Raw genomic sequence first — 24,589 nt, forward strand, 5'->3', positions numbered from 1 at the left:
GGCTCTGCTCTGGGCTTCTGCAGCTCTTGGGGGCTGAAGGCATCCCTGAGAGGGAGGTTTGGGGCCCCATCTGCCCTGGGTGCCTGAGGTGGGAAGGGGGGTCTTGAATCCTGCTCTGCTCACCACGCCCCTGTCCTTCCCTCCCTGCTGCAGGGAGCCCCCTGGATTCGGAGCAGGAGGAAGGGGTGGACGTGGCCAAAGATGAAGCTGCTCTCAAGGTCATCCGAGAGCAGCTCCAGTGCAGACATAAGGTACAAATGTTCCCCACCTGGGCTGGAACCAAGATTGCCCTGTCCCTTCCCAGCATCCCCACCCCCTGCGAGGGTCTTGTCCCTCCTGATCCACCGCCCCTAATGGGGCCCTTTTACATCCACGATGTGGGACCCCCAAGATGGGGGTGTTTGTCCCACAAGAGCCGAGATCGTCTCCCCCCACAGGCACTGTCCCGGTTCCTGATCCTGCTTGTGTAGGAGTGGTGGGGGATTTGGAGAATAGGCGGGTCCCCACAGTCCCCCATTGAGGCCTGAGCCCTGGAGCTGGGGTGGGTGGGGCAGGAAGGTCCCTCCCTAACAGGTTCTCTCTGTCTATACCCCACTCCTGGTGGGTACAGGATGAGGGGCAACAGCTCCTGTTCCTTCAGGCCATCTACCCCGCATGTCTGGCTGCACGGGAGAGAGGGGAGGACACGCTGGAGCCGCGCTGCTGCAAGGCGGCTGTGGTGAAGAGGATCGTGGTGAGTGAGACACGCCATACGGCAGCTGACGGGAGGAGAGAGACATGGGATTGGCAGGGGTATGGCCGGGCTAATGGGTGGGGGCTGGGTGGTGTTGGAGGGGGCAGCAGAGGGCAGGGATTGCTGGGGCTGAAGACTGGGGAGAAGAGAAGGGAGAAATTCTGAGATTGGTGGGTAGTGGGCAGGGGGGAATTGTGGGGCTGGATGGCAGCTGAGAGTGGGGGACAAGGAATCACATGGTCCCAGCTCGGTCGTCGGGATGGGGCTGAATGGGGCCAGTTTTGACAGGGAGGAGGAGAGAAGGGGATTGGGAGTGAGCTGGGCAGGAATCCGGGAAGGGGGACAAGTCGGATGGGCAGGAAAGAATCGGGGGAGCGGGAGGTGGTGGGGGATCCTGCTGGCCATGTGGGGCACTGGCTGTGTCATCTCCTCACTGGGAGGTGTCAGTCGGGCCTGAAGCTCACACGCTCCTTCGTCTCCTTCGCGTCTCACAGGAGCTCATCGAGGAGCTTCCCGACGACTCGTCACCCAGCGCCGTCCTCGCCCACTCCCTGGCTGCAGTGGGCAACCTCTGGTACCGAGACAGCCCCACACCCCCACCCCGCCGGCTCCCCCCACCCCAGTGCTGCTCCCGCCCATAGCTGGGAGTCACCGTCACTGTCCCTCCCAGGTCACCTCCCAAGAGTGGCACCTCTGGCAGAGATGGTGGGGTGGGAAGGGTCACTCTCTCCTGGCGGGGCTCTTCTTTTCACTCCCATAACATGACAGGGGCCTTGGGGAGGGGCTCACACCCGGGCTCAGATACAGGAGGGGCAGCAGGCTCCGGGGAACAGGAGCTATTCCTGTCCTGCCACTGTCTGTCTGGGACGCCTTGGCCTTGTTATTCCCGAGCTCAGTGCCTCAGTTTCCATTCTCGCCAGCCTGTGCCTCTATCCCTGTGGGTTGGTGTCCGTGTTGGCGACAGTCCCACTCCCGTACTGCACAGTCTAATACCAGCTCCTCTCTCTTGCCAGCACCATGAAACCTGCCCTGGAGCCAGACCTAGAGACCCACCTCTTGCGAGCTGCCCTTCACTCCGTCTTCACCCTGGGCACGGAGAAGGACACCACCGGCATCCAGGTACATCCTCCTCCTCCATCCTCCTCCTCTTCCAGAGTGGTTCTTGGTCCTGCTCCCTTGATTCCCTGGAGCTCCAGATTTAGGGGTGGGGTAGCGGAGATGGAACAAGCTGCAGGGTTGGATCCTTCCCTCCAGCAGGGAAGAGATTACCCCTCTCTGGGGGATTTCTTTCTTTCTTTCTTTCTTTCTTTCTTTCTTTCTTTCTTTCTTTCTTTCTTTCTTCCATAAGCCATGTTTTGCCCAGAAGCCCAGCTATCATCCATAGCAACTTGGCTGTTTCATACTCTTCTCCCTACAAGGCCTTCTGCAGAGACCTGCTAAGCTCATGGATCAAAGGTCCAGGGGTCATCAATTCTTGCGAATTGCCTGCAGTGGGATGTGAAGGAGAGAGGCCAGGAGATGTGTTTGGGAGTCTGCCCAGTGCTTCCCAGAGACCCCTCTTCCCATCCTGTGGAACGTGTAGGCCCAGGTTCCCTAACTCTGACCCATGCTTTGCAGGCTCTGCACAAAGTCATCCCAGAGGTCCTGGATGCCATGCTGGGGAATCTGCTGGCAGAGTCCCCAGACACAGACAGGCTCCACTTCATCTTGGAGGTGAGCCCCATTTTACCTTAACTCTTTGGGGGACTGGTAAGGAGAGACTGGAAGATCCATTTTCTACTCTGTCCTCCTAACTGGGTCCCCAGTGGGCCGTCCTTGGTTGGGGAGGTCAGTGCAATGCAGTGTCAGGTCCTTCCTTCTTGAGGGACAGAGGAAGGAGTTGGGACTTCAAGCCAGAGCTCTGGTTCTGCGGAGCACGAACCACAGGGCTCCTGGCTGTCTTGGGGAGTGAGAGTCTGAAAACCCACCTTTCCCCCACCCCTCCAACACACACACCCCATGAGATTCGGGAGATGGTTCTCAGAGAAGAGGCACACGCTCCTTCCTAGAGAAACAGGAGGACCCCAGGGAATCAGCCCTTCCCTCTGATCTGCTCTGAAATTCCTGGGGGGATTGTGCTTTCAGTCACTCCCTACACCCCCAGAAGGATTTGCGTAGCAGGGAAGGGCCGAGGGTTCAGTCTCCTTTCTGGTGAACTGTTCAGGAATCAGGAGTTCTGGGAGGAGGGGACCGGCCCCGACCCCGAACATTGTCCCAATCTAGAGAGATGCTGACAAGTTGTGACCTGCAGGGTACAAGCTGCGTCCTGGGGGAAAGAATCCCCTTCTAAAGCTCTGCCATCAAGGCCTCAGATATTCCCCCCTGCGCAGAATGTCTCAGGCCCCTGGGGCTGGGGGTGTGGGGGGCTCATTTGCAAAGCAGGTGCACCTGGCCACTGAGTCTCACCTGCCTCCTTTCCCCACAGCATGTCAACTTCTGGGTCGTGTCCAGGGTGTCGCAGGAGCGAGCCAGGGCCATCAGGAGCAGCACAGCCCTGCTGAGATACACAGTCACCCTCCCTGAGTTTGACGTAAGTGACCTCCGACCCCAGCTTGCTGGCTCCAGGCAGAGGCGGGCTGGCTCCGGCGGGCTGCAGGATCTGCTGCTGCAGGGGCTGTGGCTTAGGAGGGTTCTTCATGGGGAGGCAGGGTCAGAGCAGGGACTGAGCTCGGCTTGAGTCAAGTTCTTCTTGTCCTGGTTCAGTGTTGTCCCTGGGCCTTTAAGGGGCCCGTGCTCCAGCCCCTGCTTGGCATCCCAAAGCAGCTCTGGGCTCCCTTGGCAGCAGAGCAAATGAAGGCTCGATCTCAAGCTCCTCTCCCCCAGCATCTCCTGCAGAGGGGCTAAGGGGAAGGAGCCCTCTGGCCCAGGGCAGCTGACAGGAAAATGCTGATGGAGTCCCCTCTCCTCTCCCTTCCATTAGATCTCCGCTGAGTTCCCCAGGATGGGGCACCATGTGGCCCAGCTGGCTCTATTTGTCAGCGATCCAGACAAGGACATCAGCCGGCAGGCCAGGGAGGGGACTTACCGGCTCTACCAGCTGCTGCTCCGACAGAGGGGTAAGGAACCCAGCTGGGACACGGAACCCAATAGGGGACTGAGAGTGACCACAGGTGGATAACGGGACCCCAGACCATTTCTCTCAGACTGACCCCAGCTGACGGACAAGTCTCTCTCTGCCTCTGTTCTTCTCCACTCCACTGTGGAGCCACCAATGGGATTGGAAGGACACAGAAACTGCAGCCAGACTGAGAAAAGTCTCTCTCTCTCTCTCTCTCTCTCTCTCTTCCAGGCCTGACCATACATGACGCGGAAGATCTCTGGTGCTATGACTGGCACCAGGACCGAAGGCTGTTGGGCTACAAAAATACAGCCAGAGTGGGGGAGGTAAGGGCACTGTGCCAGGGCATGACACAGCTCAGGGAGTGGGGCTGGCTGGGTTCCCTGCAGTGGATGCCTCCTGGAGACAGGAAAAGAGCCCGCTCCATATTTCCAGCTCAGAGTTCCTCCTCCAGCAACCAGTGGGACAGGCTGGTGCTAAAGGTCCCACATTGGAACCTCGCTAGTTGCCGTGATTTGAGTGTCTTACAGGGCTGCATTGCTACGTGGCATAAGGAGGATCCCCGGGTGGGTGAGTTAATACAGGATTATGGCTCTGGGTGTCTCTCTGCTCCTTTTCCCCCTGGCTGATCCCCAAGTGTCTGAGAGGAGAGCACTGAGTCAGTCAGTCACGATTGCTTCATCAGACCCTTGTTTAATTCCCTGCACCCTGTAGAAGCAGAGAAAGGAGGTGGGCTTTGCCCAATTCCATTGCCGGTCAGGAAGCAGAATGCCCCAACCTGGGAACTGGGTAGGGGACAGAGTGAGCTCCAAAGCCAATATGGACCACATGCGCCCCCCTCATGTCTCCAGACCCGGCCAGGGAATGGCAGAGTATCTGGACCTCAGCCACTGTTCCAAAGAAGCACATTGGCACTGACCCAAGTTGTGGCTACTTGCTGCACAAGTAGATAATCAAAGACACCCCCCCACCCCCGTCTCACAACTGTGGTGAGAATATCCAAACCTTCGAACACACCGTAACACAGTGCCCCCAGACTGGAGTCAAAGCGGAAATGGGTGATTTCCACAACTTCACAGAGGAGGCCTTGGAGTGGCTCCTGGATCGACAAGGGCATCTGCAGAACGCTGCTCCAGAGACGCCCCGTGAGAGAGACTGTGTGAGCTTGTCCCGCCTCACAAACGCTGAATTGCTGCAGCGGAAGAAAAGTCTCCGAGGAGTGTCTGGGATGGGGACTGGGCCATGAGTCTCCTTGTCCTTGTCAGGCTGCAGGTTGGATTCCCCTTGAGGAAACCAAGGAGCTGCAGAGGCCATTCCCAGCGACGAGAGAAATCACTAAGCTGGCGGGGAAGAGACCTTTGGTCTGTCAGCTCCAATCCCCTCGCCCCCCATAACACACACACACTCCTCTAGCCGCTGAGATGCAGGAGATCTCTCTGCTGGGAGCAACACAGGGTCCCCTGTCGTCTCTGTGCCCTGCACAGCAGAGTGGGCCTGCTCACACACATTAGAGATCCATTTCCAGCCCATCCTGGCCCCTGACAGAAATTGCCCTCCCAAAAGAGCCACTGGAGGCTTTGGTCCCTCAGCACCTGCCACCTTTTGATAAAGGGGCTTCCCTGAGCCCTGGGACCCTGAAAGCCTCCTGGGGAATGAACTGCCTTGGCCACAGCAGCTCTCTTCCCCGCCCTTTGGGGCACTAGACGGTGATGCCATTGTACGGCCAGGACTTGGAGGCTGGCTCTGGGCAATCTGCTCAAGCCTCGTGTCCTCTTGGTTCTAGGTCTTTGGAAAATTCTTCTCCGACGGGCAAAAAAGATCCTTTCTGCAGACAGGAGTGCTGGCCATCCACGACCCCCTGCTACGAGTCAGCCAGGCTGGGCTGGTGCTCGTCTACTCCCTCCTGGGGGAAGCCCAGCAACTGATGGGGGTCACGGTAAGCAGCTGCAATCCACTCAGGAGCTTGGGGTGGGGCCCAGGGCCTCATTCCCATCCCATCGCCATTCGCTGGCCTGGTAGCAAGGAGCCTAGTGGGGACTTCTGGACTTCATGGACTTCTCTTCTTAGGATGTGATGCTCTGCTATCACTCCTGGAAAGGACAGGAGAGTCCCCTAAGTGGCCTCTGGGAACCTTTCCTGCCCCACAGAGCTGCACCCATTTCCCCATGGCCTAGTGTCCATGTCACCCGAGCCACCATCGAGAGTTGCTCCCATCCCTGGCAGCCTGGGAGGCCAAGGACTGGCTGGAGATGGCGACTGACCAGGGAGGGCTGAGGCACATGGGCGTGGGAAGCTGGTCTTGCTGCTGGTCGGGCTGGACCCGCTCTCGAGCGATTGGGAGGATTCAGTCAGCAGGGGCTGCTGACCTGCCCCCTTCACCAGGGCTGCCATCCTGTGGCTTCGGCTTTTGTCACTGGGGTGACTTGGGGAAAGGTCTCAACCTCTCCCCATCCCACTTCACTGCTGCCAGAATCCCTCCTCCCCCCGCCACCCTGCTACAGCCCCCTCCCTGCCCTACCTGGGTGGGGATGGAGGTAGGGGTGGAGGAGAGGGTTCTCTGAACTGGAGCGGTGTCCCCAGGTGGGTTGGAGGTGGAACAGCTGTCAGGGGGCACGGATGGGGAGGTGGCAGGAGCTCACCGGACAAGGAGGGGGGTTCGACTGGAGGTCACTAGAGAGGACAGCAAGCCTCCATCCTGGGGGTCGGGAGGGTGAATCCACCACTCAGACATGAGCAGCTGCTGGGTGGAAATGATGGTGCTGGTTCCAGGTGCCCTTAATCCTCCCTGATTCCTGGGGAGTGTCTCCGTCTCTGACATGTTCTCGTTCCCCTGCAGCACGAGGATGTCACAGCCAAGATCATGGGCCAGCTTCACATCATCAGGCACTTGCACCAGATGCCCGAGGCGCTGCAAGGGCTGTGGCTCGTCTGATGCTCTGAAAGGTTCCCCTCCCTGTTCAGCAAGTCCCGCTCCCTGCTGCAGGTACTGCTCTGTCTCACTGTAAATGCGGGGCTAGTGGAAGCGGAAATGGAGGCCCCTGGCACTCACAGAAACTCTCTCCCCTCTCTGTGGAGCCGGGTCCTTCCCTTGGCCCCCCAAATTCCTTCATCTGGGGCAGGAGCTCTTTCCCTCACACCCATACCCCTCCCCTCTTTCCTTGATCTCACCCCCATCCCATTCCCCGTGCTCCCAGGCAGAGATCTTCCTGCCCCATATGGCGCAGAAGGACCCTTGTGTCAGGGCTACGGACTGTCTGCCCAACTGAAGCTCAGGAAGCTCCACATTTGAGGAGGTGAGGCTGGGACAGAGGCTCAGGGCTAGCTTCATCTCCGGCCCTTTATTCTTCCTTTGGCCCTTCTATGGGCTCTCAGAGTCTGACATGAAGAGGAGCCTCCTCCCCTGGTGTCTTCTAGGCCCTGGGGTGTGTGACAGCCTCCCAGATGGCTGCAGTCAGAAGCTGAGCCACCTCCGGGAGCAGTGGGGGCAGGTCCCTTGTCCGAGGAAACCAAGCAGTGGTAGTTCTCAAAGAGGCTGAGAGGGAAGACCCCGCTCCCTCATGGAGGTAAGAGCCATTGACTTCTTTGGGCATATGGGTCCTTGGGAGAGAAATGGGATCCCTGCTGCATAGCCTGGCTGGGAGCTTCCCCCATCCCTGGGACGGAGACATCTCCATCAATGGGCCACCCTTGTTTTTTCCTAGCAGGAGGCTCCCCAGAGATCTCCTCAAACCTGTTCTCCTGGGAGCGTTTCTGGGAGGAGGCTCCCGTCCCTCAGTCTCCAACTCCATCACGCAGTCTCTTTCACATCACATCTCCGCTCTCCAGCTCCACTTCCCGCAGCAGGACAAACGGACCTTCAGCTCCTAGAGAACAGACTCTGACCTCCTTCTGATCACCAATGGGGTTTCACCATCCTCTCAGCAAACCCGTCAGCCGGGTTGGACCAGATTTGAAGGAGGAGGGTATCTAACAGTGTGGCTTGGCCTGTGGCTGCCAAGCCTGGGGCTAGGCCAAGTTGATGACCAAGTGAGCCCCACCTGAGAGGAAAGAAGGGAAAACAGCAGCAAAAGTAAAGAAGCAGACCGAGCTGTTCAGTAGATGGCCTTGGGAAAAACCTGGAGGCCAAGGTAGGACTGGGTTCTCTCACCGTCCCTAAGGAAGGGGACATAGAAGACCATGGAAACCCAAGAAGGGCAGGCCGAACCGAAATCAGGCTGAGGAAGAACTCCCCACGGGGGTGGAAGGCCTTGTTTCTGTTCAAGACATTTTTGGACTTTGCTTGGAAGGAGCACGACCCAGGAAGGAGTGGAGTAAAGGCCAGTCACCTGGTTGGGGGACTGAGTTCCCAGCCAACAAACTGCAAGCGTGAGTATCAGCGGGGTTGCTGGCCCGGCGAGAAAGCGGTGACACGAGGCCTGGCCAGCATCTAGCGGTGAGTGAACTCTGGGACGCACCTGGTTCCATTCTGGAAACAGCCTGGTGTTGGAGAGTGCGTGGGGAGAGCAGGGAGGTGGGAGGGGTTCCTGAGGCTGGGGTGGGGAGGAAGCTGTGGGGCTGGGAGGGGAAGGACATGGCCCAGCTTGTGGGAGGGATCCTGCTGGCTGTGTCTGGAGCCCTGTGTAGCCTCTTCTGTGGGAAGTTCCCATGGGTCAGTGGGGCCTGAATCTCTCCTGCTCCTTTGGTCTCTTTGGGCTTCACAGGAGATGTCTGGTGAACTGCCCTTGGACTCCGGGCCAAGCACCGCTCAGAAATTATTCGCTACCTTCAGAGAGACAGGGCACAGCTCAGCCTGTTGGGTAGGCTGGAGACTCACACTTCACTCAAACACACAACGCTGAGGTGCTTTGGGAAGCGCAGTAACAAAGAAGAGATTTAAGTGACACTAAGCAAGAGAAAGAGACAAATTTCAAACAGAGAAACAAAACACAACACACTTTGTAGTGACTAAAACTGAATCTTAACAAGTCACAATCTTTGCCTTAGCAGTTTCCAGACTAACACCTCAGCTTTCCTAACAGACCTTCTTTGATGTCCCTGTAGGGTACCAAACGTCTCTGTCAAATCCGCGGATTTGATTGCTTCGCCTTCTGGTTTCAGACCCTCTGTTCTCCTTCTGGGCTGCCTGGACCCTGACTGGAACATCTCTCTGGCCCAGCCTCTTACCCAGATGTGTGCTGCAGCCAGCCCAGCGCAGGGAGCAGGGGGGACAGACGATCTCATCCTGTCAGACCAAAAAACAGGGTCCCAAAGAGGATTAGATGGAAGATCCTAGGCATCTCCTGGAGGTAAGAACCGTCCACTCTTCTGGGCACTTGTGGCTGTTGCAAAAAAGAGGGGGCTCCTGTTTCCTAGCCTATTTGTCCTCATGACTGTGGTTTTTTATTCTCAGAAGATGCGTCCGGGACCCTGGAGACTGTTTCGTGGAAGAGGTTTGAGCAGGGAGAGATCACTCACTGTCATGACCCCCGGGTCATTAACCCGGGTCTGCAGGGTTCCTGGGAGCAGCCGCCCTCCAGCACGCCACCTGGAAGCCTACGAAAAACTGCTTACCTAGGACTGACGAAGTCCAGACCCAGTTTGAGGCTCCATCCCTGAGGCCCATTGGCAGAGTCCCAGAACAGCTAATCGGCCCCCGGGACCTCCGTAAACCAGCAGCAGGAACAAGGAGCTGTCTGAACACCCGAGCTCCTCCCCGGCTCTGGACCCTGTGTTGGCTGTTCCTGCTCCCCGTCCCCAGGCTTGATTTCCTGGCATGCGGACTCGGGGTGACTCATCTGACTTGAGGTGCTGAACACAATTTGGTCTTTTGCTTCTGCTCTTCCAGTGTCCTGACCCAGCTGACTCTCGACTCCTGCCTTGTGAGTGTGGACTCTGCCTCTGACCACTAGGCCTGGCTGCCCATGACCCGGCCATGACACTGACTTTTCGACAATTCCTCCAGCGCCCTTTCCTGCTCTCCAGCCCTGCTCTCCCAGCAAGACACACCGATCCCTGGCTCCCAGAGTCCTGCTTGCCTGCTATTCAGGGGCTCCGGGGGAGAGCTTGTCTTGCCCCCTCCCCCACCACGGCTGCTTTTCCTCGGGGACTCTCCCTAGCGCAGAGGAGAATCCGTCCTGGCAGCAATTCAGGAAGTCACGGAAGGGACGGTCTGCTCAGCTCCCTCTGCAATGCCACTGCCCGAGACCATTACGAGTGGGTGCCCAGTGACTGCACCGGCAGCTCCTTGAGAGACTCCTGGGGCAGGGGAGTCGTGTTTCCCGGTGACTGTGGGAAGCCATGCAAAGAGTGCGGCATTGAGGAGACTCTCCTGCTGTCCCAAAGGGTTTCTGTTCTCCTGCACGGTCAGACCGTGGGGCCGGCTGGCAGAATGGGGAAGAGCTGGTTGGTGATGAGTCGGAGGATTCACCATAGAGGTGGCAGCAGCTGCAGATCCTGGAGTCCCTGTGGTCGGGTTACCATGCGTCCGGATTTTCCCGGACATGTCTGCCTTTTTGGGTTTTCAATCGCCCTCCGGGAGGAATTTGTAAAACTCTCCAAAGGGCCGGGATTTCCCTCCCAATGCAGCACTCTGGGGGCGGGGGGGGAGCTGTGACCTCTGCGGGGGAGCGCGGCACTGTGTCTGGCTCCGCACCCCAGACACACTGCTCTGAGCAGCAGGGTACGGGGGCTGGGGGGCTGGAGAAGGAGCATGGGGTCCCAAGGGACAGTCAGGGGACAGGGAGCAGGAGGGGTTGGATGGGTCAGGGGTTCTGCCGGGAGCCTGTCAGGGGGTGGGCATATGGAGAGGGGTCGGGGGAGACAAGGGACAGGGAGAAGGGGGGTTGGACGGGGTGGAGGTTCGGGGGCAAAGTCAGGGGCAGGGAGCAGGAGGGATTAGATGGGTCGGGGGTTCTGCAGGGGCAGTCAGGGGACAGGGAGAGGTTGGATAGGTGTGGGAGACACAGGAGTCTGTCAGGGGGCGGTGGTGCGGATAGGGGGCGGGGCAGTCAGGGGACAGGTGAGGGGGAAGTTCTAGGGGGGCACTTAGGGTGGGGGGGGTCTAAGGAGGGGGCAGTTGGAGACAGGGAGAAGGAAGGCTTAGATAGAGGACGGGGTCCTGGGAGGGGGCGATCAGGGGACTAGGAGCAGGGGGGGTTGGATGGGTTGGCGGTTCTGTGGGGGGCAGTCAGGGGGCAGGAAGTGGGAGGGAGTAGATAGGGGGCAGGGCTACAACTCCCCCCTCTCCCCCAGAGTGTCCTCTTTTTGGAAAGTTCAAATATGGTAACCCTACCCTATGGACCCAGCCCCCACTCCTGAGAGTTCGGGCGAACCTCCCCCTGTTCTCAGGGAGTCTTTGGCTTTGGCGGCTGGGCCTGCCTGCCGAGACAGAGGACTCCGTGTTTCCATCAGGCTGCTCAGTTGCAAATGCAGCCACCCAAAGACGTGAAGAATGGAAGCGAAAGAGCAAAGCTGGACCCTCCGCTGAGCTCCTGCCATCAAGTGAGCCCAGCGTGGGAGAGACGAGGGAAAGCTCCAAGGTGGCTGGTGGCTGCAGGAATCCAGGGGAGGAGAAATAAATCATTAATGATGAATCCTACGGGCTTTGTCTTGTGTGGTGAAGGGTTTAAAATGGGTCTAGTTACTATCACATTCAACTTTACAATCGCTGTGTCTGATTGAAGGGCAGGTCTGGAAAGGTCAGAGGTCACTCGAGGAGCTTCAAGTCTCCGATTCTGTCCCTATTGCCTGCTTTGAGCAGCTGACCTCACCCCAACCCATCCCTCAGGTGGTCGCAGTGGTGAGCTCTTTCCCTCTTTTTCTGGAGTAGCCGCCAGCATGGGGACAGGATACATGTGGCCAAGGAAATGGAGAGGCATGGGGGTCACTGGCAGAGGCATGCAGAGAACTTGCAGAGTTGCCTGTCAATGCAGCTCCTCTGGGGGAGCAGGGTAGGGTCCCGTGCACTCAGGGGCACCATTTCAAATTTTGGTGGTGGCGGGGAGGATAATTTCACCATGATTCCAGGGGCTACTTAGGCACCTGAAAACTCTAGGGTTTTGGCAGATAACTTAGCAAAGAGCTGACAGGAACACTTGCCAGACTGCTTTCCGGGGAAGACAGCTCTAAGAATGGATCCAGGGAATGGTTCTGGATCTCTGAGCTGTTTGGACACTTTCAGGGAACATTCCCGATGCAAGACAGAGATCCCCAAAGTTATCCTGGGTAACCCTGAGAGACTTATGGAAAACTAGCAGATACCACATCTCTGCTGTCACTTTGCACTGACAAACTTGGACTGTCCGAACCTGTTCATGTATTTTACCTGCTTTAAGCTCTCAATAACTTTCACATCTAAAAGAAAGAAAATTAAATCAATGAGTGACGTAGTTACAGTGATATAGGGCCGTAGCGTAAACCCGACCTCAGAGTTGTCCCATTGAAATGGAATTATTCACAGCAGTAGTTAAAGTTAAACATGCACGTAAGTGTTTCCAGGGCCGAGATTAAGGCCACAGTTTATGAGAGGTGCCGACGCAAGAAGAGAAGAGCGGTGCAAAAACTGAAATACCACTTGGAACCTGGCCCAAACAATGCACCATGAAAAATAAACTCATCTTGTTATTCAGTAATAGAGCTGGTTCAGAACGGTTTTACACTCACAATGCAACCTTTGAACTAAAAATACCACTTTGGATTACATTGATCATTTGAAAAAAGTTCCCGTTTAAAAAAAACATTTTGGATTTCTCTGCCCACTTGAGAGAGAACGTGGAGTTTTTCCCACCAAAACGAAACAAAAATTTGAGCATTAAAAGCATTTGCAAATAAGTTTGAAGAATATGGTGGGGGGGGGAGTTGCTTTTTGAAAATTGTGCTTTTTTGAGGTGGGGGGGAGTTATATTTGAAAGGAGTTCTTCATCCTCTCCCACTCTCATCCAGGGGTGCCAGAACAGGGGAGACCAGGGCCCACCACTTTTTACTGGCCATAAGTGTGAGCGACTGGATGAGTGGGGAGAGAAGGGAGTGTGTGGGGGGAGTTGGGGGGGCAAGGGGCGGCGTGAAGTGGGAGCTGAGAGAGAAAGACGGTGTGAGGGGGGGCCCAGGGAAAGGGGCGGTTTGAGGGGGCAGGACCTCGAGGAGAAGGGGTGGCACAGGGGCTAGGCCACAGTTTGGCTGCCAGCAGCCCACCCACTTTTAGGAAGCTTTTGCCCATTCTGCCCTCTTCCCAAATTAATTTGTTACAGTAAGAAAACTTTGAGCAACAAGGAGACTCAGAGACCCACAATATTACCGCTAAAATCCTCACCCGCCCCTGGAGCTGGGCAAACAGAATTTTGTGGTCGCTGGCAATTCCAAAAAAAAGAGATGGAAAAAAACTGGTTTCAGGTTGAACAAAACTAAAATTTTTACAAATTTTTGATGAACCAAAAATCTTTAAAAAAAAAAAAAAAGACCCAGGGACATTTCAAGGCTTGTAACTTTTTGAATTTTTAAAATAAAACTGAAGGACATTTTTAAACAAAAAATTGTTTCAAGCTGAAAAATCAAAATGGTTTGTTTGGAAAGTGTCTAAACGAAATGCTTCGACTTGTTAAGAACTTGGGGGAGGGGCTGGACGTGAACAATTCAGCAGACCGGATACGAATTCGCAAACTGCTGAATCTGCATTTTTCACCTAAAATCGGTTTAGATGAAAAGTTTCACCCCGTCTAGTCCCCACCATTGAGGGGCACCGTAAGAGGGATCAGCTCTTCTAGCTGGTTCCCCAGCCCAAGTCTGTCTCTATTTAATGGGTCCCTCCCCGCCACTCCGGTTTAGGGTTGCCAATTTTAACTGGACGTATTCCTGAAGATTTCATCACATGCCATAATCTTTCATTAAAAATTAATCTTTAATTCCTGCAGACTCCCGGTCACCCTGGAGGATTGGCAATGCTACTCCAGTTTCCTGGGCCACACCCGTGTCCCCACCTAATGGGTCCCTTTCTCTGGGTTCCTGGGTGAAGCGTCTGTCCTCCATGAGCAGGTCTCCTTCCCCATTCTCCAGGGCTGGGTCTCGATTCCTGTTTCTGGTTCCAGGCTGCTGGGAGGGATGAGACAGCAGCTTCCTGAAGACGAGTCGCGGGCAGGCAAACACTTTCCCTCTACCTTTCCAAAACCCACATCGGTACAGTCAGACTAGCACCCCCACCACTGCCACCACTCCACGCACCATGAGACGATTCCAGGACGCTGGCTCTGAAACAAAAAAAGAGAGAGAAAGGCCCCATGACTAAGGGAGTCCGTTAAATCATCCCACTGCTGCCATGAGGATCCCAGAAGATGAAGACGTTCCTGGGATACAGTAAGAGCTGAGTTGGGTCGTGTGCACATGGGCACCACTCAGAGCAGCGGGAAGGAGATCTCCAGGCTCATTATCCCCATCGGCCAACCTGACGGAGGGAGAAAGGTGAGCCCGGCAAAGCAGCCCCTGTTCCAGAGTCTGGGAACTGGGATTTTTAAGATGCTCCAGGATGGGGTCTCTCAGGTCTTAAGGTTAGAGGGGACGGTTAGGATCGTCTACTCCAGCGTCTCCTGAAGCGTGGGGAAGGGCTTAGCCACGGTGGGAAGGGTGGGGTTTGAAGGTGTATCCAGGAAAATGGGGGGTGGGGTCGCTAACACATTGCTGAGGGGTGAGGGGCACGATTGGTTTCTTTGCCTTGAGGAGGGGGCTCAGCTTTTAAAAGTTTTGGGAACAATAATTTAGTCTGAGCCCTGGCATAACCCAGGCCAGAGAACGTCGCCTACTGATTCCTGCACCCAGTCCAGTGATTTATGGCACTGACTTGGCATTGAGAGGGATTTTATCATACGCTGAAATCCAGCTGCAGAAGGGAAAGGGCATTAGAAGCTGAAAGACCCCAGAAGTGGCTCTGGTTTTCTCCTCGAAATAACCACCCGGGGCTGATTTTCCCCAGCCCGGCGCCTTGCAGTCATGCACCCAGCGCCGAGTGAGTTCGGTGTGCAGGCAGGCTCCCAAATCCAGACAGTGGCACTTCACATCCACTTTGCCCTGGCGTCAGGGACGGCCCTGAGCGCCCATCCTGCAAACATTTGCACACCTGAGCCCTCCCACTGCCATCCAAGGCTACTCCAACGTGGCTAAAAGTGTTTGCAGAGGTTCCAAAGAGCTGAGGCTCTGTGTAAAAGGAACATTACTTCAGTTATTCCAGTCTTGGGTTGATGAAATGCTGCTGCCCGCCCCCTCCCTTCACAGCTGAGTCTCCCACCCAGTGCAATTCTCCAAGGAACTTCCCACTCCGAGACCCTAGACACTGTGGCCAGCGCTAGCTGTCCCTCTGGCCCGATCCCATGCTTCAGGACATAGTCTGAACGCCACCGAGGTCAGTAATTAATTCCCCACCTGCAATTACAGGCCACAGTGTCTAGGGTCTCGGAGTGGGAAGTTCCTTGGAGAGTGACCAGAGAGATTGAAGTGATAGCTGGGAGTGCTGGTCGCGTAGGGCCTGAGGAGGGAGTCTACATAACCAGACAATCCTGCTGTCAGGGTGCCAATGCCTGAGATGATGGGGCGTCCAGGATTTCCAGGTTTATGGATCTTGGGTCACAGATAGAAGACCCCTGGTCGGGGCTCTAGGGGCCATCCTTAGATGTATGAAAAGAGCAGGGAGGCGCATAGGGAGGTGACACACCATGGGGAAGACTGATCACGGAATCCTGCATCCAGTTTTGGCGTCCACCTTTGAAAAAAGATTTGGAAATATTGGAGATGGGGCAGCAAAAAGCAAGGAAACGTTTCGAGGGCTGGAGAAAAATGCCTGCGAGTGAGCTATTGAAAGAGCTCAGCCTGTTTCGATGATAAAAAAGATCGGGAGGTGACGTCATTGAAGTGTTGAAGTGACTTCATGGAGAGAAACTATCGGGTATTAAAGGGCTCTTTGATCTGGCAGAGAAAAGCGTAACAAGACCCAGTGGCTGGAAACTCAAAAGAGACCGATTCATATGAGAAAGAGGGCACACATATTCAACCGTGAGGGAAATACGTGTGCCCTCTTTGGGAAAGGGGTTGGAATGGGGGTGGGGCAAGGGTGGAGTCGGGGCGGGGCCGGGGGCAGACGGGGGTCGAGCACCCGCCAGCCGCGGTTGGCGCCTCTGCTGCCCAACTGCCCGCCCTCCAGACGGGCCGGTCTCTTTTTAGCCCGCAGCCGTTGTTTCCCTCAGCGTTCGGATCGGCTGACCTTTGCCCCCCTTCGCGTTTCCCGCCAATTCTACCTGTTAGCGCTGTGGGGTCTGCCGCTCCGCGCGTGGGCCTGACTCTTGCTCATTTACAATGAAAGTCAGGGATACACCATGGAGCCGGGGGATTTCTCTGGCATCAGCATCGTCCACGCAGGTGTTCGACCTGCAAGTTATTGCACCTTGTTCCTCGTGTTTAGGCAAAAAGGGAAGCAGCTCAGGGGGTAGCATAAGGAAATCTCAAAATGCGGGGTCAAGAGTTCATCAGTTTCTGGTGCGTTACTCAAGTGAGTTTGCTCTCCGTATTTTTCAAAGGGGACGTGTGTTTGTTTCATCACTAGAGAGGAACTGACTGAGTTGCGAACACTTCAGCTGTGTCCGTAACAACCTGATGTCGCAGGAGAGGAGACGTGGAGGGGAGGCCAGGAGGCCAGGAGGCCACAACGAGGGCGGAAGTGACGCGGAAGCCACGATGGGGCGTTTGCCCACAGCCTTGGTGCAAAGCCCGACAGGGTCCGGGTGGGAAACAGGAGGCCTCAAGGGAAAGTTTTGGGGTGTGTTTGGTTCTGCAGTGGTTACATGGCTCCAAGGAGAGAAGGTGGTGAGGGAGGGGGACAGAAGACAGTCCAAGGAGTGGGCCCAAGGCAGGGCGGGAGTGGACCGGACGTGGCGTCAGGACTATAGCCATAGACGACTTGCCCACCGTTGGGTGCCACGCTCTCGATGATCCGGGTGGGAAAGATGAGGGGGAGGGTTCCGGGGTGTGGTGGGTCCCGCAGGATTTAAAGGGGTGGGGCGGGCGGGTGAAACTGGGATTAACGCTTCAAAGGGAGGGGGAGACAGTGGAAGTGGATCTCAGTGAGGGCGGAAACAAACTGGAAGTGGCATCAACCCCTCTAACCTCAACGAAGGACTTGGCCATAGTTCCTTATGGGGTCCGGGTGGGAAACAGGAGCCGCGTTGGAAGGTTCCGGGATGTATTTGGGGCGGGGTATCAGAAAGGGAGTAAGTCCCCTTCCCTAGGTCAGGGACAATGGGGAGGTGATAGGTGGGGAGGGAGAAAAGTAGGGGAAGGGACAAAAATCCCACAGAAATAGTAAATACCCAAAGGGGAAAAAATCAGAGACCAATTTCCCCCCTGGTGTTTCAATTATTTCTCAACATTGCTGGTTGATTTTCCCCAGTGATTTGTATTCAGTTTCTTCTCTTTCTCTCTTTTTTCCTTCTTCCCCCACTCATCATTTTAAAAAATAACATATGTGGGGGGGCAAAATTCCAATTTACAGGGGAGAAAAGATTTTCATGAAAAAAAATATTGTTTTTGGGAGGGGAGGGAAGTGTCCCCATTTTCAGGGACAAAATGACACATTTTCACGGAGCGGGGGGGAATGATGTTCCGGAACAAAATATCAAATTTTCAGGAAAATATCATTTTTTTTCATAGGGAAAAAAGTTGATTTTCTGAAAAGCAAATTTTCAGAAATGATTCTAAGATTTTGGACCACGACAAGGGGACTGAAGAGAAGAGGGAAGTGAGGGAGAAAAAGCAAAAGTTTTTACCAAAACACATTTTTTCAAAAAACTCTGAAAACAGACAATTTTTCACACAAAGAAATTATTTAATTTTTAGACCAAAAAAAATCACTTTCTTTAAGCAATTCCAGCCGGCTGGAGCAGTGACGCTGGTCACTCAGACCAGTTCCACCGCCCACACCATGCTGAGCTGGGCGAGCGTTTCTCTTCCTGCTCAGTTAGGAAGAGGGACCAGACGCTGCGTTAATTACCCCCAGCTGGGCACGCTCCACAGGGAGGCGTTGCAATCACTCCAGAGAGGACAGGGAAATAACACACAGGGACGTGATATAGTTATATCCAGGAGGCCCTGGAAAAGGCATTTCCTGAGGGTCAGACCATGCCCTAGTTGATTATTCCCCACCGTAGAGAGGGCTAGTTGGGTTTTGTTGGGGTTCACATGGACTTTCACGCCCATAATTTTCTTCTGCTCTCCCTCAAACCTTGTGAGGGTCTCCTCCTGTGGGGAATTCCCTCCTGGCGGCGTGGCTGTGAGTGTGAGGGACTCAGGTGGTGCTGGGTGCGGAGGGACTCAGCGCCGCTGGGCGTGGTTGGAGGTGTGTTCCCTGCGTCCTGGAGACTGGAATTTAATCTCTGCGTAGTGCAGGCTCTCGCTCTCCTCGGCCCCCCGGCTGCCGTGGCCCTGTGTTGGACAGACACACTGTGAGGACGCCGTCACCCCAGATCTGGTCTCTTAATTCAGGCCAATTTAGGCATCTCCCACGGAGCAAATCCCACAGTGTTACCCCAGATCGGAGGGGTTGGGAGTCAGGACTCCTGGGTTCTCTCCCCAGCTCTGGGAGAGGAGTGGGGTCAAGTTGGGTAGAGCAGCGGGGCTGGGAGCCCGGGCTCCTGGGCTCTATCCCTGGCTCTGGGAGGGGACTGGAGATTAGTGGGTTAGAGCAGGGGGGGATGGGAGCAAGGACTCCTGGGTTCTCTCCCCTGTGGAAGAAGGGAGAAGAAAGGAACGTTAAAATGGAGGAGTGTGAGAGAGAGTCTGGGGTGAAGAGGGAAGCTGCAGAGATCTAGGGACAGGAGAAGAAGGAAGAAAGTGGGGGGATTAGTTATATAGACAGACAACCCAGCATGGGCCACAACGGACAGACGGCCATTTGGGTATGTTCACTAGCAGAGTCCCTGGCCCATGGAGGCCAGGAGTTTAGCAGGGGGAAGGTTCCGGTTTCGTACCTCAGCATCTCTTCAGGAGGAGGGTGGCCACCAGGCCAATGATAAGAAGGAGACCCAAGGCGATGGCGAACTGGTACAGGAGATCCCGGCTGCAGCACCCTACGGGGGCAGGTTCTTTACCTGGGCGATGGAGAGGAGCGTTAGGGGATTCTCAGCCCCTTAAGCCAGCCAGTCCCCTGCCCTGGGGCCGGAGAGGGGGAAGGCTGATTCCACCAGGGATGAAATGCAGCCACCTCTGGGGTACAACGCAGGGGCTGTTTATACAGGGACCCCTCACCCGGAGCTGAGACACGGCCCCTCTGGGTTGGGGTGCAGGGGCTTTTATACAGGGACCCCTTGCCCGGTGCTGAGATGCAGCTGGCTCTGGGGTGGGGCAAAGGCTGGTTACCAGCCCACACAGTGATGCCATGGAAACATTTGGGACAGAAAGTGAAGGCAGAACCCGCGTGGAGCCGGTACCGTTCCAAGGCCACAGGCTGAGGATGATTCCCAGGGAGAAGAGAACGACGAGCGACAGGGAGATGACGGCTCGGTAAAAGAGGGGCCCAGAATCCCGACAGACTTCACGTCCCCCTGGAAACCCTAGACAATAGAAATGAGGGGTTAGGAGATTCCTGGACCAACGCTCCATAGAGGGGACAGCCCCGTAACCCATTCCCACATCCTGAGCCAGCCAGTCCCCCATCCTGGGGCCGGATCACCGCTGGCACCCCACTGAGGGGGAAGGCCCCGTGCCCCATTCCCCACCTCACCTGTGTCACTCTGGTTTCTCCCCATCACCTGCAGCTCGGTGCCCGCTCCTGTCCCGCTCTCTCCCTGGCGGATGCTGATGTGGCACTGATAGAGACCAGAGTCCCGCTTCTCCAGGTCCGACAGGGTCAGCGTGACCTCCCCTTTCCGGAGCAGATCCAGGTCGGACATATTGAGCCGTCCGCGGTAGAAGGGATGGTGAGAATCCAGCACAACTCTGCGTGCTATGGTCCAAATCACTTTGTCCACGCTGCCCCATCTGTACTCGAAAGAGCAGCTGATGTTCATGGTCTCACCGGGGGATGCTTGGAGGTCAGTGGGGCTCTGAAGCACTGTGAGACCTTCGTGAACCAGGGCAATAAACATTATAGCAGCAAAGGAAAACGACGAGGAGTGGTATCAAGACACGCCCCAGCCGCCCAAAACCTTAGCCATTCAGAGAGAAGAAGCTAAGGAGAAAGAATTGTGCGTTCCTGTCCACCTTGCTATTGTTCACAACACTCTCGATAACACACTGCACAGGGCTTTCACTTCCACCCCAACAGAGACCCAACATCAACACTGCTATGTCCAAAGCAGACTGCAAGGAATTACAAAGGGATCTCACTAAACTGGGTGACTGGGCAACAAAATGGCCGATGAAACTCAATGGTGGTAAATGCAAAGTCATGCACATTGGAAAACAGAATCCCAACTATACATAGAAACTGATGGGGTCTCAATTAGATGTTACCACTCAAGAGAGATCTTGGAGTCGTTGTGGCTAGTTCTCTGCAAACATCCACTCACTGTGCAGCGGCAGTGAAAAAAGTCACCAGACTGTGAGCATCCATTAGGAAGGGGAGAGAGAAAAAGACAGAAAATATCCTATTGCCTCTATATAAATCCATGGTACGCCCGCACCTTGGACCCTGCGTGCAGTTTTAGTCGCCTCAAATCAAGTAAAGATACATTAGAATTGCAAAAGGTACAGAGAAGGGCAACCAAAACAATGAGGGGTATGGAACGGCTTCCCCCTTACAAGGATCAGGAAACCCCCTTACAAATTAAAGTGGCAGCTTGTCATTTTAACCCCTGTAAATACACCACAAACACATGCCTCCACTTTACACAATTTGTGCTTCAAACTAGAGGGGGTTAGAATTTGTCCTGACGGAACGTTTTCCTCTTGGGAAATGCCGTCTCCTCGAAAGGGTGACAATTGCTTTAAAACTGGGGGACAGAAAGCGTTTTTGACCTGATGTGACATATCCACATCTATCTATGCATCCATGCACGCATCCTCCACCCCTAGATCTAGATAGATAGATTGATAGATATTCTTTTTGGGGTGGGATGGATGGGTACATAGATAAAAAGATAGATGAGATGTAGGGGTAGGGCTGAATGAGTAGACAGAGATGGATCTAGGGATGGGGTATATGGACAGATAGGGCTGAATATAGTGGAGTGGGGTAGAAGGACAGATGGACAGACAGAGATGGATCTAGGAGTGGGGTAGGTGGATGGATGGACACACAGAGATGGATCTAGGGGTGGGGCAGGTGGATGGATGCACAGACAGAGATGGATCTAGGGGTGGGTATGTGGACGTCCCACTGGAAACCCTAGACGATAGAAATGAGGGTTTAGGAGATTCCTGGACCAACGCCCCATAGAGGGGACAGCCCCGTAACCCATTCTCACCGCCTGAGCCAGCCAGTCCCCCACTCTGGGGCTGGATCACCGCTGGCACCCCATTGAGGGAGAACCCCCGTGCCCCCATTCCCCACCTCACCTGTGTCACTCTGTTTTCTCTTCATCACCTGCAGCTTGGTGCCCGCTCCTGTCCGGCTCTCTGTCCCTCTGTATTCCTGGCAGATCATGATCTGACACCGATAGAGACCAGAGTCCCGCTTCTCCAACTCAGACAGGGTCAGCGTGGCCTCCCCTTTCCGGAGCAGATCCAGGTCGGACATACTGAGCCGTCCGCGGTAGAAGGGATGGTGAGATTCCAGCACGACTCCGGGTGCTATGGTCCAAATCACTTTGGCCAAGCTGCCCCGTCTGTACTCGAAGGAGCAGCTGAGGTTCATGGTCTCGCCGGGGGATGCTTGGAGGTCAGTGGGGCTCTGAAGAACTGTGAGACCTTCGTGAACCAGGGCAAAAAACATTACAGCAGCAAAGGAAAACGACGAGGAGTGGTATCAAGACACGCCCCAGGGCCCAAAACCTTAGCAGCATGGAGAGAAGAAGCTAAGGGGAAAGAATTGTGCGTTCCTGTCCACCTTGCTATTGCTCACAACACTCTCGATAACACACTGCACAGGGCTTTCACTTCCACCCCAACAGAGACCCAACATCAACACTGCTATGTCCAAAGCAGACTGCGAGGAATTACAAAGGGATCTCACTAAACTCAGTGACTGGGCAACAAAATGGCCGATGAAACTCAAGGGTGGTAAATGCAAAGTCATGCACATTGGAAAACAGAATCCCAACTGTACATACAAACTGATGGGGTCTCAATTAGCTGTTACCACTCAAGAGAGATCTTGGAGTCGTTGTGGATAGTTCTCTGCAAACATCCACTCAATGAGTAGAATCAGTGAAAAAAGTCACCAGACTGTGAGCATCCATTAGGAAGGGGAGAGAGAAAAAGACAGAAAATATCCTATTGCCTCTATATAAATCCATGGTACGCCCGCACCTTGGACCCTGCGTGCAGTTTTGGTCGTCTCAAATCAAGTAAAGATACATTAGAATTGCAAAAGGTACAGAGAAGGGCAACCAAAACAATGAGGGGTATGGAACGGCTTCCCCCTTACAAGGGCCAGGAAACCCCCTTACAAATTAAAGTGGCAGCTTGTCATTTTAACCCTTTTCAATACACCACAAACACATGCCTCCACTTTATACAATTTGTGCTTCAAACTAGAGTGGGTCAGAATTTGTCCTGACGGAACGTTTTCCTCTTGGGAAATGCCGTCTCCTCGAAAGGGTGACAATTGCTTTAAAACTGGGGGAGAGAAAGCGTTTTTGATAGGGTCAAAAGGGAATGATTTGATTTTGCATTTCCAGACTGGTTTGACTTGATATTATGAAGAGGAGTCAACACTGAAATGAAATATTTGTTTTATGGAAACAGAATACTTCTCATTGACCTGATGTGACATATCCACATCTATCTATGCATCCATGCACGCATCCTCCACCCCTAGATCTAGATAGATAGATAGATATTCTTTTTGGGGTGGGATGGATGGGTATATAGATAAAAAGGTATGAGATGTAGGGGTTGGGCTGAATGGGTAGACAGAGATGGATCTAGGGATAGGGTAGGTGGATGGATGGACAGACAGAGATGGATCTAGGGACAGGATATATGGACAGACAGAGATGGATCTAGGGGTGGGGTAGGTCGATGGATGGACACACAGAGATGGATCTAGGGGTTGGGAAGATGGACAGAAGGACAGACAGAGATGGATATAGGGGTGGGGTAGGTGGATGGATGGATATATAAAATTAATACCTGCTCCCCAGTTGGGGATGAGGAGGACGGCGCAGAGGACGGTGCTCAGGGCTGGCAGCTGCTCCATGGTCCCTGCTGTCTGGGGAGCTCCGCAGCCCAGCTCAGCTCAGCCTCAGCATCCTCCGGAAATGTCACCTTGGGGGGGGCCGGTGGAAAGTTTTGTGGCCTGCGCTTCTGAGATGGCTGCAGCAAGAGGCTGGGGACAAGGGCTGGACGGGGGTGCGGGTGTGCATTCCTCTGGCCCCTGCTGGGAGGGGAGTGGGGTCTAGTGGTTAGAGCAAGGGGAGATGGGGGGCTGGGAGCCAGGACTCCTGGGTTCAGTCCTCAGTTCATTGTCTCATCTTGGGTGATGCTCCTTACCCTCTCTGGGATATTTTGTCATGAGGAATAACATTATTTTACAGAAAGGAATTTTTGCTTAATATCTTTTATTTTCACACCATGAGGTATATTTATTTTTCGCAACACATATCTCTTCCCATCGGCGTATTCCTTCTAAAAAACCAAACATGCTCTGGACAGTCTTTATCTGCTTTATACAGAAATGTTTTCTTTAGAATTTTGTTTTCTCTTATGGCTGACTCCGTTACAGCATTTAATTTTCATTTGTAAATGGAAAAATATTGTCCCACAAGGAATTAATCTTGAGAAATACTTTTCTTTCATGTTATTGGCATACCCAAGACATACAGGACAGATCCACAGCGGGTGTAAATAGGTCTTTCTGAGTTTATTCCAGCGGAGCTACGGCCGATTGACCCCAGCTGGGATCACACCAGCAGCCCTGCAGGGCGCACATTCCCCTCCCCAGACCCGCCCACACCCAGGAGCCCGACGCCCGGAGCCCCAGGCCATTTCCTGGACCAAGGAGAACTATAACGGCAGCGGCCACTAGTGGGCGACAAGGCTCCCAGGCACCCATCGCTGCTGCATGGCCCCTTCGCTGGGTGCCCTGGGCCGATCGACCCACAGACAGAAGCAGAGGAGAGCGGAGACGCCCCGGCCCCGCAGGAGCCCCCGGCAGGTGGCTCAGAGTCCAGCGAAGTCTGACGGCTTGTGCCCCAAGAGCTGGGAAAATCCGGCCGGTGACCAGCCCCCGCAAGCAGCTAAAGCAGCGTCACCCGCCCCGGTGCCGGGGGCGGCTTGGAGCCAGCACCCACCGCGGGATCCACGGGGAAGCCTGGGAAACAGAACGAGAGCGTCACTGAGCAGACTGGGGGGAAACGCGACGGGGATGGAGCCCAATCAATACCAGAGAGAGACTGATTCCACCAGGGACGAAATGCAGCCCCCTCTGGGGTAGAACGCTGGGGCTGTTTATACAGGGACCCCTTGCCCGGTGCTGAGATGCAGCTGGCTCTGGGGTGGGGCAAAGGCTGCTTACCAGCCCACACAGTGATGCCATGTAACCATTTGGGACAGGAAGTGAAGGCAGAACCCGCGTGGAGCCGGTACCGCTCCAAGGCCGCAGGCGGAGGATGATTCCCAGGGAGAAGAGAACGACGAGCGACAGGGAGATG

General features: G+C 54.9%; 1 pseudogene; it reads right to left on the reverse strand.

Moving 5' to 3' along the window:
- LOC141998093 (uncharacterized) overlaps positions 1 to 23,136 on the reverse strand; it is a 45,950-nt pseudogene extending 22,814 nt beyond the window's left edge.
- Positions 23,137 to 24,589: the final 1,453 nt, after the last annotated feature.

The sequence above is a fragment of the Natator depressus genome, chromosome 14 (assembly GCF_965152275.1).
Source record: "Natator depressus isolate rNatDep1 chromosome 14, rNatDep2.hap1, whole genome shotgun sequence".
Taxonomy (NCBI): Eukaryota; Metazoa; Chordata; order Testudines; family Cheloniidae; genus Natator; species Natator depressus.